The 20,050-nt window shown below is 39.3% G+C and overlaps 1 long non-coding RNA gene across 1 annotated transcript in view; it reads left to right on the top strand.

Annotated features, from left to right (window-relative positions):
• LOC120528624 overlaps positions 1-18,091 on the top strand; it is a 95,217-nt gene extending 77,126 nt beyond the window's left edge. Inside the window, exon 4 of the long non-coding RNA XR_005633566.1 lies at positions 17,841-18,091. This is a non-coding gene — a long non-coding RNA (uncharacterized LOC120528624). The remainder of the gene's footprint in view (positions 1-17,840) is intronic.
• The last annotated feature ends 1,959 nt before the right edge of the window (positions 18,092-20,050 follow it).

The raw sequence follows: 20,050 nt of genomic DNA, 5'->3' as shown, positions 1-20,050 counted from the left end.
GGGGCCGGAGCACTTTGTCCACCAGACGCTGAAAAGTCGCAGCGCCCGTGTACCCGAATGGAAGGACACGATACTGCCAGTGTCCGCTAGGAGTGCTAAACGGTTTTTCCTTCGGACTCCGTTAAAGGAACCTGCCAGTACCCCTTTGTCATGTCAAGTGTAGTCAAGAATTTGGCTGGTCCCAGTCTCGAGGAGGTCATCCACGCGAGGCATGGGATAAGCATCAATCTGGAAACTTGGTTAAGCCGACGGAAGTCATTGCAAAACCTCCAACTGCCGTCAGGCTTAGCAATCAAGACGATGGGACTGGACCAGGGACTACTACTTTCCTCGATTACTCCTAGTGCCAGCATTCGCTTGATTTCCAGTTCCACTTCTACTTTCTTTGCCTCCGGAGTCTGTAGGGTCGCCACGGACGATCACCCCGGTCAGTCAATATGTGCGCAATCAGAGAGGTCCGACCGGGTTTTTCACTTACCACCTCTGGGACAGAGCGGATAGCTGCTTCGAGCTCTTGTTTCTGCCTGGGGATAGCTGCTCCGAAATTAAGGGAACTTACTTCAGCAAGAGAGAGCAGGGCTGTCCGGAGGAGGGATCGGGACCCTCTCCTTCCACGGTTTCAGCAGGTTTACATGATATATTCGCTCAGCTGGTCGGCGATTGGGCTGTTTCACCAAATAGTCAACCAATCCCTTCCTTTCCTTAATTTCAGAGGGGCCTAGCCAATGGCGAGCAGTTTAGAGTGAGAAGTTGGTACCAACACCATGACGCGATCCCCCGGTTGGAACTCCCGGAGAGTCGTGCCACGGTCATAAAGCGGGGCCTGGGCTGATTGCGCCTCCTCTATATGACTTTTTAGAATCGGTCTTATTGCATCAAATCTATCGCGCAATTGGGCGATATATTCCAAAATATTAGTGGAGGGCTGTGCCTCCCTTCCCAGCCCTCTTTTAAAATATCCAATAAACCCCGGGTTGTCTTCCGTATAGTAATTCAAATGGAGAGAACCCGTAGAGGCTTGAGGAACTTCCGATATGCAAAGAGGACAAGGGGGAGGAGTTGGTCCCAATCCCTCCCATCCTTGCTGACTACCTTACGTAGCATTTGCTTGAGAGTTTGATTAAATCTCTCCACTAGGCCATCGGTTTGAGGATGATACACCGAGGTCTTTAAATGCTTTATTTTCAGTAACTTGGCAGTCTCCTTGAACGTTTCCGAGGTAAAAGGCGTTCCTTGGTCCGTCAGGACTTCTCTAGGAATGCCTACCCGCGAAAAGACTCCTACTAGTTCCGTGCAATATTTTTGTGGTAGCCGAGCAACGGAACGGCTTCAGGGAATCGGGTAGCATAATCCACGAGGACGAGTATATATTTATATCCTCGGCTGAGGGTTCTAGGGTCCTACTATGTCAACCCCAATCCTATCAAAGGAACGTCAATAAGGGGAAGGGGAACCAGAGGAGCACGGTCCCTCCTAGGAATTTGCCGCAGTTGACATTCCGGACAGGAAATGCAAAAGCGCGAACCTCCTCATTAATCCCCGGCCAGAAAAAACGGAGCTTAATTCGCTCTAATGTTTTATCGGAGCCGAGATGGCCTCCAAGAAGGTGGGAGTGTGCTAACTTCGCAAACCTGCCGCCGGTAGGTCCGCGGGATTAGCAACAACTTCCGGACCTTCCCCTCATGTTCAGCGACCCGATACAACAAATCATTATCAATGACAAAGTGAGGTCCCTGTGGCATGGGCAAATGCGTGCGTTGGCGTTAACGAGAACCACTGCATTCTTTATGTGTTTCAGAGAGTCGTCATTCCACTGTTCTCTCTTGAAAGAAGCCGGTGTTGCTCTAAACTGAAAGTGCAACTCAGAGAGAGGGTCGGTCTGACCTCAAGGGGCGGAGATTCCTCCTCGCTGCGGGCGCTAGTGGATGACGTAGTAGCCCGCGACGGTCCGGGAGTGTCTTCGTCACTCTCTTGGCCTACCGCCCCACTCCCTGTCGGCTGATTACACGGTGTGGAAGCAACTTGAGATGAATCGTTGTCATCTATAACGAGGCCATAAGTTTTTCGGGAATGCTTTCTAAACTACCGCCGTTACTATCAGACCAGTCTCGCCCGAGGATTACGGGAAACGGAGGATCCGGATGCACCGCCACGGTAAGCTGTCGAAGGGTTCCTCCGAGACATACGTAACACCGGGCGGTATTGTATGTGCGGATATCTCCGTGTATACATTTTAGACTGGTCTTCTTTTAATCCACTGTTGCGGTAGAATAAACCGGCGAGCAACGACAGACACGTTACTGCCGGAATCGAACAGCGCTGTTATCTTATGTCCATTAATAAGAAGCTCCCCCGTATGTTTATCCGCCAGGGGATTGCTAAGGGCACACAAACAACCCGCCATTGTCCCCTACGGTCCGCCTTGTTCCCGACAGGTCGCAAGCCAGACGGCCCGGCGACTTCGAACAAGCTCTGGAATGCGTGGAAGGGACTGCTTTAGTGGGACATAGCTCCCGGTAGTCCACAGAGCGGCTGTTCTGCCCTCCCAGGTTTCACAGCCGGCCTCTGGGTTTGCAAGAGCTGCAGCAGCTCGTCCATAGAATGGAATTCGCCCCAGGCCGGCTGGGCAAATTCCTGGGGTAGTCTTTTTAGCAGCAGAAAACAGGCCACTTGCTGCACTATTTGTAAGGGGGTTAACTCGAATGGCGTAGCCACTCACCCACCTGTTGCCAGAGAGCCATAGCCTGCTCTGACAGCCCTTTGCTTGGGTTAAACTCCCAGTTTATGATTTCCTTCACCTGCCGGCCTGGGGACAACCCATCGTTAACTGGGACCTTGGTCCCGATGGGCAGCTCGGCTTTCCTGCCAAGGAGAGCATACTGAGCCACTCGTGTGTGTTCCCCAGAAGCCAGCCCACGCCTGTGGGTCCCCTACGTTCTCCACGAGATGGGTGGTCCCCACCGGTTATGCTCATGGAGCAGAGCCTGCACAGCGTCCTTCCTGACCCTCTGGCACTCCCGCCCGAAACTCGGCCCGGTACTCACCCACCTGGTTCCGTGATAGTTCGTGTCCCGGTTCATCGGGACACCATCCTGCCGACTACGCCACTGTAATAAGTGGAGACCAGAGACGTGGAAAGGTTTGGGGCAGCCACCCGTTTATTACGGTTTCCCGGCTGCAAAAGTCTTTGAGGCATTGTTAACAGTTGTTTACACAACAGAGTCCAAAACAGAACTGCCTGCCTAAGCAAAGGCAGTGAGCTTTATAGCACAGAGGGCGGAAATGATGTCGTCCTCTGGGCCGGAACTGGAAGTGACATCATCCTTGGGGCCGGAACCGAAGTGACCTCATTCTTGGGGCCGGAACCGGAAGTGATGTGTCCTTCCTGGAAATGGCGGCTCCTGGTGGGATTTCCCGGTAAGACCTGCAGAGAACTCAGAAAGAGCGTCAGTGCACCCCGCCCCCCCGGGCAGATGTATAAACAGTATTTCCTAAGCCCTTCAGCTGCTTCCCATGCACACGTGTGTGACACTGTCTGGAGCGGATTAACCGCGATAAACAAGGGTTTACTGTATAACTGTGCGGAGAATATTTATAAACAGTGTGGGAGAGTTTCTAAGGGCTTAAAATATATAAAAATAATCATACAAACATATGGTTTCTACTTCGCGGATTTTCACCTATCGCGGGGGGTTCTGGAACGCAACCCCCGTGATCGAGGAGGGATTACTGTACATGCATTTCAGACCTGGGGCCTGATGTATAAACGGTGTGTACGTACAGAAATGTTGTGTAAGAATGTTTCCATGTTCAAATTGCGATGTATAATACCTAAACTTTGCGTAAAGCCACGCACATTTCCACGGTAGCTCATACTCTGTCGTATGCAAGTTCTGCACTCGGTTTTAGCAGACTGGCGGCATGCTGCGTCAAAGCAGTGCTACTGTTCCTGTGTGGTTTATCTTTCTTTTTCAGGTCCACATCCCTGACGCGGCTTTATAAATACACTGAAATTAACCGCATATTGCTTATTAGTTTAATGCATCTGATTGTAATTAACCTATAACAATGTAATGGTCAAACTATTCCAAATACCATAACTACTTTAGCATTGTTACTCTCACTGCATCTTCTTCTTCTTCTTTCAGCTGCTCACGTTATGGGTTGCCACATCGGATCATCTTTTTCCATGTTACTCTCACTGCACCACTCAGAGTATTTATATCACTGTATCTGATTGTGAATCACAGCTGTACAGCAGCTGATCGGAAAGAGAATTATCAGTATACAGCATCATGCATACGCTGCCTCAGCAATTTGCTATTTGAACTGCTCTCATCCGACAAACGCTTTCCTGTACTGACCTCGCGGTTCAGGAACAGTTTCATCACAACTCTAAATACACTCCATCAGTCTGTCAAGTGTTCCTTGTAGAGCTGTCTGTACTTATAAGTACAGTCACCTCACTGTAAACTTGTTATACAATTATAATATTGAACAACCACTTTATAAAGCGCGTATTTACATATGATGACGATATCATTTTTATGATGAAATGCAGCAAAATATGTTTATTATATTATACAGATAAAACTTTAACTTTAAATACACGGTGCCGCAGCGCTAGCCAGGAGCTTTTCGTTCATGGATTGTTCCTGCCTTGCGTTGTATTCTCGCTGTGGCTGGCGCGAAACTGGAAGGATAGATGGACAGAATAATTAAACATTATGGAGATATTTCAATGTTCCTTAAATGTTTTGAAGAATTGGTGTTCTATGTTTACAGATGGCTTAACGTCTATTACAGAGCTGATTGTGTTGCGATTGGGTATTTGAAGAAAGAAAAGTAAGGACAGGAATTGGGGGTTAGTACATTTGAAAGAGACAGTACTTCTGTGATGAAGTATTTCATTGAAGGTCATGCATGGCGCAGCAAGCATCTTGCGTGAGACATGAATCAATGCGCCACTGTGTTCCCATGTTTAATAACATGCTTCAACTCCTATCATCATGAAAATGATATCACGTATACTTCTCAGTATTTTAATTATTCAGAGAGCTGTAATATTATGAATGTAATGGATTCTGTGTCCTGTTGGAGGAAGAGAAAGCCCGGAAGCACGTAGTGATTCACACACATAGAAGATCAAATACAAAAAAAAGCATTTAGCATGCTACTTTATTTTGAGAAACTAGTAAATTAAATGATTTTAAGATGAACTTTATGATGTTCTACTTTAATGACAAAATAAACTACGATATTAAAGTGTAAATTTTGAGATTAAAGTTGACATTTCGTGCCTTTTCCCCACTTTGTGCTTTTTTTTTTTTCTCTGTACCCTAATAAGCTTTCATATGACACTCAGACGGTGGGATATGCTTCACCTTTTCACTCCAATTTTGATATGTGACAACCTCTTTTTTATTTTGGGCACTGTGCAACTTTGTGAACTTGAGCTTTCGAGTTTCTCCGACACACTATGTCACTCTATCAACTTCCTTTTGTTGTTTATACCACTGTTTAAACCAACAAATAGTAAGTTTTTCCTTGCCTCCACTTGGTAGTCGCTGAAATTCTTCTATTTTCCATCGTACTTTTGCCATTGTCTTTTCACAGAAGGCTGATCTTAAGAGCTATTTATATTTATTTGCATATTCAAAGAGGCATTCTGGGAGGAGACGGGGCGGGACAGTAGGTGCGTGCAAGTGCATTACTTTTCACGCTGACCAGGATTTATGTAGTGGAAGAACGTGGAAGTTGGCAAATTTATTTATTTATTTTATTTATTTATTTATAAAGCACTTTAAAAACAACATCAAGGCTGACCAAAGTGTTGTACAATAAAAACCCAACATATCAGACAAACAAAACCAAAGGGTAAATGAAACAGAAACACATAAACACATAAGAACTGAGAAGATTCTTAATAAAAAAAATTATACAGATAGCCAACATATCATATATATTTATGCATCTGGATTTTTTTGTGCGTAAGTACATTTCAGCTTTTGTGCTTACATCATGTTATAGTGCGAATTCTATGCACAGCATTATGCATGAGGCCCCTGGTGCTTAACTGATAAATTATTTGATTTCATCACGAGGTGACACAATTAATCATTCTTATTAAATAATTATTTTATTTTGACTGGGTGACACCATAGTACGTGCCCTCCAATGTCCTAACATTGAATTTTTATTAATATTTTTAATGACTCTTGTTATGCATGTTTTAAGAATTGCTTGAACACTTCAGTCTTTCTTCCACCTTGTTTTTCTTCTATCACCAGGATCAGTTTGCTCTTAAAAGTAATGGTGTGTACTTACAGTCTAAATTTCCTTTGCATCCTTTACATTTCCCTCTGACTTCTTTCCCCTCACAGTCAAACTCCTTCTCTGGCATTTCTTTGTTTGGTGTGTAAGTCCTCTCATAAAACTCTTCTTACTTCAGTCTGAACTAATCATTTATCCTATTTTAAAGCAAACATATACTGGGTTTCACAATGCATCCCAATTATTCATTCACTCTTGTATATTTCATTCATAGAATATACTGTATCTCAAATTGTGAGTGACACAAGACAAGCCTTATCCACTGATCTAGTCTACATACCCCTTTTGGTGTCACTGGTGCTTTCCAGCACACTTTCTGCAATCGTGGCAGTGTTCCCCCATTGTGTTTTGTGGTCACCCATTTGCGTTCCACTTTACTAAGCCAAAAAATTCCTTTTCTTGACATTTTTAGTAAAAGCAAGTCTTTCAGTTTGGATTGTAATCACCTAAGTCATTTTAGATGATCTATAATGTTTTACCTAGGTCTTATCTTGAATTATGTACTGCCAAATTTAAAAATGCATTCTTATGAAGGGACTTAGTACAGTGTATCATGACTGGTACGACAAAATGAGTTCATCAAGAACATGGGGACACAGTTGTAAACTTGTTTCGGGTAAATTTCTCACAATAATTAGGAAGTTTTTCTTTACACGGGGAACCATAGACACATAGAATTAGCTGCTAAGTAGTGTGGTAGTCAGTTGGACTTCAGTAAACTAGACGTGATGTCTGTTCTCGTCTAGATTATTCTAATTAGTGACTTGCAAATTATTCTTTTTAGTGTTTCGATTCATTTTGTTCAGTTCACCAAAGTGATTAAAATCTTTGAATCACTGATTCATTCACTTCAAAAACAACAAGCAGCTATATTCTAGTTTCAAATTTATAATAGTATCATAACAGTGTAACAACAACACTAAACAATATAAAAAGCAAGCAACCAAATAAACAATTCACACATAATAATAATCAAATAAGAAAATATTTTTATTGCCTAGATGTCAAAAGAAACTTAACATATAAGTGCTTATATCTTTTATGACTAAGTAAAATTGATTTCAGTTTTGGATTAGGCTAGCCTACATATATACAATGGCATAAGTTGTGTGTGACAAAGTGCCCATAGTATGCTGTTAGCGTATGTTGCAGTTAAAACATCGGCTAACAAAGTTGTATTGTTCATATTATAATTTTACCTTTATAAATGTAGCGTTGTTTAGTACATAAACTCATTATTTCAATGAACTAGCTTAGTGTATGTACTGTGAGTCTCTTGTCTAGTGATGTGCAATGAAAGAATGAACTAGTTCTTTTGTACTTGTCTTGATCTCTGAATTAACACTAAAGAACTAATCCTTTAAAGGCATGTGCAGTGTGTTCTACATTTTATATTGCATTCTGTGACAGTTTGAAACTATCATCTTCAGACAACTTCTAATGTTCTAAAGTTCTAATGTTCTAATGTTAAAATCAATTGATCTGTAGATGATGATAGCAGAACCCTAAAGGAAGGAGTTGCAGAAGTGTTTTTGGGTGTGTGCTCTCTCCAAAGTTTTATTTTTATCATTAAACTGCATTGCATAAACAAAATTAAAAACACCAAATATGGAAAAGTGGGTTTTTAGTAAAATATATCTATCTTCTTAGACCTAGCAGTACTGCAGACACATTTCTATAGATAAATTCATCTTCCAATAAATTATTTTTGATGCAGACTTCTCAGATCAGAAAAAGACCAGCTCTCTGAGGTTACATAAACATTGGCCAAGGGCAACGCAATGTTGTAGTAGACTCAAAACTATATCATCTTGGTTTAACTATATCTGCCAGTACTGGCACAGAATTACTTGCTTTCCGGGATGTTGCCACTGCAATATTTCTGTTATTGAACTTGCCTTAATCAATATGAATGCTCATTCATCTTTGAGGCAATTACTCCTATAACATTGTCTTTATGTTTGCTTTTAAAGCTTTTTCTATGCTTTTTTGGGTGCCACATTCCAAGTGTTACATTTTATTTGAAATAAAGAGAGAATCAAAATGAGTGATGAAATAAGTTAAGCTGGTGAGTCATAGGTGCAGGACATGGATCCTGGATTTCAGCCTTGTTGTTGTTTTAGTGGATTTCTCCCCCATTCATTAAAGATGTGCTTTTCAGTCGAACTGATGAACATAAATTGAACTCTAGCCTTGTGTTGGTGTGTGTAAACGTACCCACTGATGGGCTGGCACCTCATCCAGGGCTTGCTCCTGCTTTGAACCAAATACTACATGGTTAGATTTCAGTCATTCAGCTCTAAACATTGCTTTTTGTTTTCCTTTTTAAATAGATACTAGGCAATTTCATTTAAAATGAATTGCATTCTAAAAATTTATAGCACCAGATATTCTGAGATAAGTACATTTTTCATGGTTCTTTATTTAAAAAGCTTAATATGAAATGAGAGACTTGGGTGTTACCAAAACTAGATAACAGAATGTACTCAATGAGTGAGACATGGTGTTATCTTTCTTACTATTAGCTTCAGGGTTAAAAGTCTTGAGTTCAAACCTGTAAGTGTGAACTGTCAATGTTTAATTTGCACATTGTCCTTTTAATTTTTTGAAACTTTTCTCTCAGTTCTTTAGTTTTCACCTTCATCTCAAGGACATACAGGTTATGTTAATTGACAATATTAAACTGGACTAGTTGTGTTTAATTATGTGGTTTATTATTACTTATTATTTGTCTGATGCCTTTATCCAAGGAGGTTTACAACATTTAAAATATATTTCAGTTGTTTTTTCTAGTTGTGGTTATTTCTGTGATTTATTCATGTGAATTATTATTAAGTAGCTTGAAATGGAGAGATTTGTTAATAACATCAAAAGTCCATTGGGCTTTTGTCAAACAGAATGCTATGTTCAGAGATGATATTAAAAGTTTTCATCTAGCATACTCTATATTATGGGAGAACTTAAAGGTTGAAAAAAAACAGGAGCAAAAGACTTTGTTAAGGGACACAAAGGGCAGACAGAAATCAGAAAACCAGGTGGAAATCAGAGAAACTAACTATGAAAACCTGAAAAACTACTAATTAAAAACAAAGTTAAAAAGAATGCCAGAAGTTTAGTACCCATGAAAACAGCTTAATTTCAAGAAATCACTAGTATATGAGATTTGATTTAAAGAGAAATTTACCAAAAGTAATATATATAGCTGCCTCAACACTGTCTTATAAACTGGAAAGATGATGACATGACACATAGCAACGCAAATCATTTGATTGCAAACAAGTGGTTTTGCAAAGTACAAAATGATACAACTCATAATAATTACACATGCATTGACTTTAACCTAATAAAGGATAATAATAACAAACAAAAGAAACATGCACTAAACTTACAGAGAATATTCCTAACATCAAACAACCTATACATCTTTAATTATTAGTTAGATGTGTGAGTTGCACAGATATTTGGGTGTTTGCTAGTGCTGACACCAGGCATAATGGTATCAAGCAATCATACTGAATAATTTTTGAGGATGAATCCTCAAATAAAAGTTTATACAGATACTATATGTGATTTAATATGAAAATGTATATGAGTAATATACCGAAATATGTCAAACAGTTAAAGCTTAGTTTACCATAAAAAAAATTTCCCTTTAGTTACAAATCTAAGTGTTTGTAAGACCTTTAACTCAAGAAACAACCTATTGTCACATGCTAAAGCCCTATCTATAATATGTACCTGTTTGGGCAAAGACTCAAATTATTCCATCTGAATTTGGTCTCGTCCAAATGGACGTCTGAAGCGGAACTCCGTTAGCAGCGGTGTTAATTTTTCTCTTATTTTTATCATCCTGAGGTATCCCGTATTTACCCAACTTGAGGAAGTTCTATTATAGTATATGCAAGCATATATAAACATGAGGAAGAAAGGGACTCTGAAAGAAACGGAAAAGAAATCCAAAGCTACACTCAAGCCTAGACAGGCATCAAGTCCAAGTCCAACCTCAAGATATGGCCTTACAGAGACTGACCTGGAACAGACAGATGAAAGCATTAATCTGCTGACACCCTGGGCCACTGCATCATCTCCAGTTGAGAGCAAAAGTGGGAACGAATATGCAAGTGATGCAGGTCACGATGGCTCGTCGATTCCAGAAGATCCATTGAAACTGGAAATGGCCTTGCTTTCTGCATTTTCATCTATTCCTTGCGAGCCGGGAGCATCAGCTGTAACAGGGCTTGTCACTTCACCTGTGGAGCACGAAGGCCAAAACAATCTGTCCAAACTGAAGGTAATGATCAGTGCAATGGCCATTGCTCAAGGAAGATATAAAGAAAGAAATAAATTATATGCTCAAGACAAACAAGAAGCTGCGGCAGGATATTAAAGACCTGGAGGTACGTGTAAATAATCACTTTGAGGCAGCCTTTAAAGGTATGCTAGAAAAAAATGAGGAATAAATTCAGGAAAATGCATCTAAGTTTGAGAAAAAACTGAAAGCACTTGGTGATTAGTTAGAGGACGTTAAGCAAACATTCACAACTCGAATTGAAACAGCTGAACATCTGGAATCTACCGCTGACGGGAAAGCAAAAAACTCAGAGACAGACTGCACTGGAAGATGGATGCAGAAAGAATAATATTAGAATCGAAGGTCTCCCAGAGAATTGTGTGAGTCCAAACCCAGTAAAATTCGTAGCTGAGCTATTCTACAAAATAATTGGAGAGGACTGTAAATCAGACACCGAAATAGCAGCAACTTATCGCATATGGGGATCAAATACTTCTAAACCTAGGAGTCTTATCGTGCACTTTGAAAAATTCCAATTTAAACTACATGTGATGTCACTTCTCAGACAGAAACAAGAGATTATATTTGAATAAATCACATTCTCATTTTCACGGATTTCTCACCCTCAACAGTTGCTAAACTAGTACCTTTTTACATTATTAAACAGCGCTTATGGAAAGCCGAGATCAGATACAGCCTCTTGTACCCTGCCAAACTGAAAGTGGATATTCAAGACAAGCATTACATCTTTACCACTACGAAGGAAGCAGAAAAAGAGTTAAGAAAACTGATCCTGACACTTTTTTTAAATACAATCGTGAGTTGCATCCTGTCATGTCATGGCAAAGTTGTCTTACCGGCTGTTTGATCCACTTGAAGTGATACTGGTACTGTAATTATGCATCCTTTTCCCTTCTCGGCCACTTTTTGTTCATGCCTTAATTACAGTTATATGCGTATATGTATGTATGTGTAGATGAAATTAAATTAATAATTCTTTTTTTTTTCTCTTCTAAAGGAGACTATTTAACATCATACCCTTGGTTTTTTGTTATTGTTATTATTGTATTAGGGTTTACTATGCTTATCCAGGGCCACATTTCAACACCATTTCCTGGGTTTACTATTTTACTATCTCAAGATTGTTGAGGATTATATTTTAGGCTTACGGTAATGAGACTGTATTGGTAATAGATATCTCAACTTTATTCCTCATACACTGCTGCTGGGGGGGCTTGTTTTGTTTTGTATGTGTTCTGCCACTAGGTATGTTAGAGGACTGTGACTTTGGGAAGTGGGGTCCAGTCTCAAGTGGGGAGGCAAAATGGGAGGGTGTGGGGAGACTAGGGGGAGAGAGAAAGAGAGCAAGCTATTTCTAATAAATCTTTTTAATCCTTATAATTATAAATGCCAACGTAACAATAGGATTCATTGCAATAACTCCTGCCACAGGGGTGATGACATCTAACACTGCAAAGATAATTACACAGTTTGTAACTGACCACAACTTATCAGACCCCTGGAGATTTCTAAACCCAAACTCAAGAGCATATTCCTTCTACTCACCAGTGTGTGATTGCTACTCAAAAATTGATTATTTCTTTGTAGATAACAACTTCTTGCCTACAATTGAATCTTGTAAGTACAATGTTATTGTTATTTCTGACCATGCCCCTTTGATTCTGGAGCTAAAATCAATATACCCCACATACTCATCTCGCAGATGGCGTTTTAATCCACTTTTATTAGCAGATGAGAACTATACAGAATTTATATCCAAGCAAATCAATTTTTTTAGAGAGAAATACATCCTCAGAGGTTTCTGCAGGAACACTCTGGGAAACCCTGAAGGCTTTCATAAAAGGACAGATTATCTCATATCTTTCCCACAGAAATAAATTGGAAATCAAGAACATATCAGAGCTAATCAATGAAATTACTAGAATAATAGAATAGGTCAAGAACAATGCCAAGTGTCCAACTGAGATGCTTCATAGGAAAAGGCAGGCTCTGCATTCAAAGCTCAACCTCTTCACAAATAAAGAAACTGAACAACTCATACTTAAATCAAGACATCATTATTATGAACATGGAGAGAAAGCTAATAAGATCTTAGCTCCACAAATCACCAACACAAATGAAGACAAAAATCATTGACCATAAAAATATAATGCACACATTTAGAGACTACTATAAATCCTCATATTCTACTGAGATTAAAGAATACAAGACACAATCTAATGCATTTCTGGACGCATTAGAGATACCACAAATAGATACTCTTAGTGCAAAGGAATTGGATAAACCTCTGGCACTATCAGAATTACTAGATGCTATAAATTCACTGCAGAGTAGGAAAGCAGCAGGCCCTGTTGGCTACTCTTCCGAATTTTATAAGAAATTCTCAACTCAGCTAGCTCTCCATCTTTTAGCAAAATTCACAGCAGCTAGAGAAAATAAAATTCTACCTCAAACTTTTCGCCAAGCATTAATTACCAGCTTTCCTGAGCAAAACAATGACTTATTAAAATGTGCATCGTACAGATGAATTTCACTTCTGAATAATGATATTAAGATACTCTCCAAAGTCCTAGCTAGAAGGATGGAGAAAGTGCTTCCTTCGGTAATATCACAAGACCAAACCAGATTTGTTAAAGGCAGACACTTAGTTCAAATCTTCAACGCTTGTTTAATGTAATATATTCACCCACATTATTGTTGAATGCAGAAAAAGCATTTGACATGGTAGAATGGAACTACCTTTTCACTAAATTACAGAAATTTGGGTTTGGCCCGAACATTTGTGCATGGATCAAACTACTGTATACAAATTCAGAAACTCAAGTTTGTATTAACAACATTAATTCAGACTACTTTAAACTAGAGTGTGGTACCAGACAAGGATACCCCTTGTCACCACTGCTTTTTGCAATCGCCATTGAGCCACTGGCAATTCATTGTCAAAATGCTATTGAGATAAAGGGGATTATCAGAGAAGGACTGGAACAGAAAATTTCTCTATATGCAGATGATATGGTACTGTATATATCAGACCCACAAAATATTGTGCCTGAAGTCCTAACAGCACTAACTGTATTTCAAAAGATTTCTAGTCTCATAATCAATTTAAATAAAAGTGTGCTCTTCCCAGTGAATTCTCAAGCATACAATATTAGATTGGACACCTTCCCTTTTATCATCGCAGATCAGTTTAAGTACCAACAAAATTTTGCCGTATGTATGGAAAAAATTAAGCAAGACTTGCATAGATGGTCAACCCTTCATCTGACTTTAGCTGGAAGAATTAACGTTGTTAAGATGAATATCCTTCCTAAGCTTCTCTTTTTATTTCAAAACATTTCAGTATACATCAATAGATTATTTTTTCAAGAAATTAGATTCAACCATAACCTAATTTATTTGGAATTCAAAACATCCACATATTCAAAGGGTGACCCTACAAAGACCTAAGGCGGAAGGTGGCATGGCTCTACCTAACTTTCAATTTTATTACTGGGCAGCAAACATACAAACTATAAAAACATGGACATGGACACACATAGATGAACATACACAGGCTTGGTCCGCTATAGAAATAAAATCCTGCAGTATTTCTTTATATTCCTTGCTTTGCACCCCAATAAATACAAGTTATCACCAATATACTAGCAACCCAATTGTGCCTCACTCAATCACAATATGGAACCAATGTAGGAAGTCTTTTAAGATAGAGAAGCTTTTATTTGTGGCACCTCTGAACAAGAACCACCTTTTTCCACCCTCTCAAACATGCCGTTTTTAATGCCTGAAAAACATTTGGGATTAAATCACTTAGAGATCTGTACATAGACAATGTCTTTGCATCCTACGAACAATTACACTCCAAATTTAACTTTCCAGCAACACATTTCTTTCACTACCTTTAAATTCAAAAGTTTGTTAAACAGAACCTGCCCAATTTTCCTTACCTCCCACCTACATCTGTGCTTGAAAAAATATTGCTCAGTCTCGAGGACTCAGACAGTATCCCATGCAATATATAAAAATATTTTACAGTCCCTCCCTTTTAAACATCTGAAAGAACAGTGGGAAAAGGATCTTTTACTCAACATTTCAGAAAAAGAGTGGAAATAAGCAATGCACAGAATTCAGTCAAGCTCCATATGCACAAAGCATAGAATTATTCAACTCAAAATTATATATCAAGCGCATCTCTCTTGTTTAAAATTGTCCAATATGTTTCCAGGGCAAAAATCCAACCTGTGAACGCTATAATCAACATCCGGCCTCACTGGGGCACATGTTCTGGACCTGCACCAAATTAACATCATTTTGGACCAAAATCTTTAAATACCTTTTAGACAGCCTTGGTGTCATAATCTCTCCTAATCCACTAACAGCGGTGTTTGGTGTACCCCCAGATGGCCTTAAAGTGGAAAAGGACAATCAAACTGTAATTGCCTTTACTACACTACTGTCAAGTAGACTTATCTTGCTCAATTGGAAGAATCCTAACTCACCTCTTTTAAGTCAGTGGGTTACTGATATTATATATTATTTGAAATCTGGAAAAAATCAAATTCACACAGAGGATCTGTACAAAACTTTTTCAAAACCTGGAAGGATCTAATCAATGACATTTTAGAATAAGCATTTAAATTGAGGAAGCAGGTTCTCTCCCCTCTTTTACTCCACTTATCTTTATTCATTTATTAATGTATCTATTCACTTATTTTTACTAATATAAAGTTTTATACTGCTGGCCTAGGTGTCTTTCTCAGGGGTGGGGGTTGATTTGATTCAAACCTTTTTGTTTTTTTGTAAACTTGAGTTATGTGTATGGAATGTTATTTGAGTTTAATAAAATCAATAAAATTAAAAAAAATATTCCATCTATCATGCAAATCCTTCAAACTGAATATGTCCCAAGGAAAATATGAGATAGAACTTCAAAGATAGCTGCTATAGTACAATTATGATATTGAAGTAAAGAATTCAATTGAGAATTGAAATATTGAAAATTATGGTCTTTCAGTGAAAAAGTAAAACAGCCACTGAGAGGCAGTATACTTTTTATGAATGCTTATCATACTCCCTTGAATTGTGTTAGCTAATTTCGTGAACTGTGCTACAGTATGGGAATTCACTAGCTTAAAAAATACTTATAGCTCAAGAATTACATCTTTTTATAATTGAATGCGCAGGTTTTTTTTCCCTAAATTCACCCAAGAACAAAAAGATTACATTACAAACAGACATTAAAGAAAGACTCTAAGAAGGAAAATAAATCAAGAATGTAAGTTCTACTTTGTACCATCATTAGAGAAGCAATTGTACAGCGATTGGCTGTTTGTTTCATCTGTACATGATTGGTGAGAGGTAAATTCCCAAAGATAATTTGGACATGCTAACAAACTAATACTGTAGTACACTACAACAACCAAAACTAAAGGACACATGCAGAAAACACAATCTTAAACAAAAAAAAAGCTTAAACCAGACAAAATGCAAATAAACAAGTGGCTTCATAACCAGGAATGCATTTATATCTGTTTGTTTGGTTTTTAATGTTGTACAGTGGATTGAAAAAGTATTCGACCCCCTCTGAAAAGCCACCATATTTCCATCTTACATCATTACAACCTATAAAAATCACAAATGCAGAGTATCACAGTGAACTTTTATTTCCCTGTGTACATATTTTGAAACATTTAGAGCTTGGTGAACTAAACTAAAGTAATTGACCCCTTCACATGACACACAGTCAATACTTGGTAGCAGCACCTTTTGCAGCAATAACTGCTTGCAATTGCTTTGGATAGCCATCTACAAGCTTAGCACCTCTGGATAGAGGCAATTTTTCCCATTCTTCCTTGCAGAACCTCTACGACTGGACAAAGTTTGAAGGCTTTCGTTTGTGAAGTGCAATTTTGAGATCATGCCACAAATTTTCAATCGGATTCAGATCCGGACTCTGGCTAGGCCACTGCAAAACCTGGATCTTCTTTTTGTCAAACCATGCTTTTGTTACTTTGCACAATGTTTCGGGTCATTGTCCTGTTGAAAGTGGTATCGTTGTCCGAGTCCCAGTTTCATGAATGACGTTCCAAAATGTGGATATACTTCTTACTATCCATTCTTCCTTCAATATGAGGCCTCAGTGCCTGCCCTAGAGAAGCAGCCCCAAAGCATGATGTTACCCCAAAATACCCCCCCCCTAATGCTTAATGGTAGGTATGGTATTTGGCAGATCATTTGCAGTCCCTTCCATCCACCAGACAAACGCCTTTGTTGTGGCCAAAAAGTTCAATTCTGGTCTCATCAGACCAAAGTACATTACTCCAGAATGCAAGACTATTGTCAAGATGTCTGTTAGCGAATTTTAATTGATCTTTCAGATGACATTTTTTTTAGTAGTGCTTTTTTTTCTGGCAACTCTGTCATATAGCCCCTCTCTATGCAAAACCTTTGATATTGTAGTCTTGAGCACATCCACTCCAGCTGCAGATACTGAGCTTTGCAGGTCACTGAGAGTCACCTTAGGAATTGATCTTACTTCTCTGACTAGTTTTCTTGACATTTTCTTTGTTATTTTAACAGGAGAGCCTGACCTAGGCTGGTTCACTATACTTCCAGTTGTCTTCCACTTCGCTATGATTGCCTTCACAGTGGAATGTGTGAAATGGAATTATACATTTAATCTTCAGGTGTGAAGAAGTTACTGCCCCAAACTCAACAACCTAGAAATTAAATTGAAGAATTAATTTGGGTCGAAAACATGAAATGCTTTGGTTAGTAATCAGGTCTGGCATCCCTTCCTAAAATAAATCTGATTAGTTTTGGTCCTTACCTTCACAGATGAAGTTGTCAGTATGGATGTTACAGTGGCACATCAAGCCGAAACAAAAAAACTAAATTTTAAAAATGTCTCAGAAAAAAAGTGTATCCTGTGAGGGTCAGACACTCCATCAAACTATAGTTAGAGCCATATAGGCCAAAACAGAGAAGGACTGGAGCAGTAGTTGATATTACCCTCAGAGTTCAATGTCTAACTTGCTGGATCTCAGAGTAATGCCAATTTGGTCCTAATCTTAGGAGTAGGAGTTATAGCATGTGTCACGCACAAGCGCTTGGGGAGCAGTTTAAGGACCCAACATGCACCGCAAACAACGGGGACAACGGCAGCGCACTAACCTTTCTCTTCTTATTTTCTCAGAAAGAACGAGGAGCCACCGTCGTAATACCGCCCGGATGATCCAAAGAGTCGCAACACTTCCAGGTTCCTTTCTTCCCTCTGGTCCCCGTTTGATGATGTCTGCCACCCATCCAGCACCATGGTTTTCCCAACATCCCACTGTTTAATTTCCGTTCCGACCCCATAAATTGTCCGTCTTCCCATCCTTCTAAGTCTTTCAGTTTTTTGGAAATGATTGACCATATTTTGCTACAGTATACAAGGCTAGAAACCCCAAACCTTTATGCTTTGTCTGTTTGTTATTACACATTATCAATTTTCCTGATTTAGGAAACTACTCCTAATTTCACAGGGATTTAGGAGAGCTTGTGAGCTGTCCTAACTTGCCAGAAGCTGCAAGAAGATGGAGTTCAGGCAGAGAATGGTACACACATTCCAGGAAAGTTGGAATGTTTTGGGAATGCTGGGCAACAATGATACCAATTTGAGATGGAATAATAATCATAACAAACCTTGTACATCATGTGATTGCACCAACTATGTGAAGAAGCCATGCACTTTCAGCCAAAACAAAAGTGTTGTTACTTTTTTGGCTATGGGAAAAATACAGCTTTGCAATAGCAATGATTTAGATATGTCACAACTAACAATTTCTTAAATTTTGCATCAACTTTTGAACAAACTTACAAAGTGTGAGGTACACAGATTTATACATTTTCCCACCACTCAATGTGAGCTAATGTTAAAGCAAGCTGCAATCATGCAAATTAGTTTTCCTGGAGTTGTTGGTGTGATTGAACATAAAGATCATTGCCCCAGGTGTGAATTAGCATGCACATGTGAATCGAAAGTGACATTGCAGTACCAACACACAGGTGGTCATAGATGCAAACTGTATGGTAATGAGCACTGAAATAGAAAGTCTGAGGAACACACGAAATGGCAGTTAAGCTCGCTAATGGGTGCATTAATTTAACAATGAATTATCCGCAGCTGTCCTTTCAGAAGAATGACCTTCCCGCAGTTATGGCCACAGGAAATGCCTTGTAAAGTAACAAGTTACTGAAACTAGCCATGGCTATTCTGGTGCTGTTTCTATAGTTGAATTCACTCTTCTAGTGTTCCTGTTCATCTTCCAAAATCCTTGTGCTGTGTCTCTCTTCATAATTTCCCCTTAACTTTTGCAAGTCTCTATTTATACAAAGCCCTGACAATCTCTGTCTGCCTACATTAACCTTACTGGACATGTAAAGTGTAATACGAATGTTCTAGGGTTTTATGTAATGAAGAGTTCAGCATATCTATGTGACATTTTGTTGTTGGTCACCAATCCAGGATATGCTGGCTACAATTGTGGTGAAGTAGAAACAAATATGTGCAGCTTTGCACAATATTCTACCTTGTCATGCTTTTCTTCTTCTACTACTACTCCTTCAACTTTAAATATTTTTATTAGTATTATTATCTTTGTTGTGAAGCCTTACTGTTAGTAACGGAAAACTACAAAATGTCTTCATTTTTTCTAAGGAAGCTACAAAAAAAATTCATGAATGCTATTTTATGGCATTATAAAACGTGAATTCATTTTCTACCCTGGGGTAGGACAAATCCTTATCCAAGTCAGACTTTTAATGCAATTCCTAGAAGTAATTTTGAGATGCGCAGACCATCAAGACCAAATCATAAAACTCTGCTTGAAGCCTAAAATATCACTTAAAGCATACTGAAGTGCCTCTAGGTCTAGATCTGGGAGAGACAGGCTCCTCGGGTGGCTAAGGCCTATCTGAGGGGCCATGAATACTTTGAGAAACCAGAATGAAATAGCCCAACAAACAGCTTTGGGGAGGAAGCAAAACAGCATTTGGAAAGTACTTTGATCACATCTTCTGGCAGCAGAAGCCCATCTGCCCTGATATGTGATCATCAATGAGCCTCGGATATGGAGCCTGGTCTTGAATCGACTCACCAACCCAAGCGATATTGTAGCATATGGATTGCCTCTGATGCCAGGTGAGTGGTGTGAGGTGGAGCTGGGCGGATGAAACAGCTGCGAGTGCATGGAGCTATGTGTTGGAAGCAGCCACTGAAGAGGCCAAAATGTCCTTTTCAAAGTACTGTAACTCAATTACCATAAAGGCTGATTCTGTTTCTCTGTATCTCATCAGCTCTGAAGTCACTGACCCATAAGAAGGCTTATAATCCCCAAGTAAACTTTCCCTAGCAGAAATCTC

The sequence above is a fragment of the Polypterus senegalus genome, chromosome 4 (assembly GCF_016835505.1).
Source record: "Polypterus senegalus isolate Bchr_013 chromosome 4, ASM1683550v1, whole genome shotgun sequence".
Classification (NCBI taxonomy): Eukaryota; Metazoa; Chordata; class Cladistia; order Polypteriformes; family Polypteridae; genus Polypterus; species Polypterus senegalus.
Note: the sequence above shows the minus strand (reverse complement) of the source record. Positions and strands in the feature narration are given on the sequence as shown.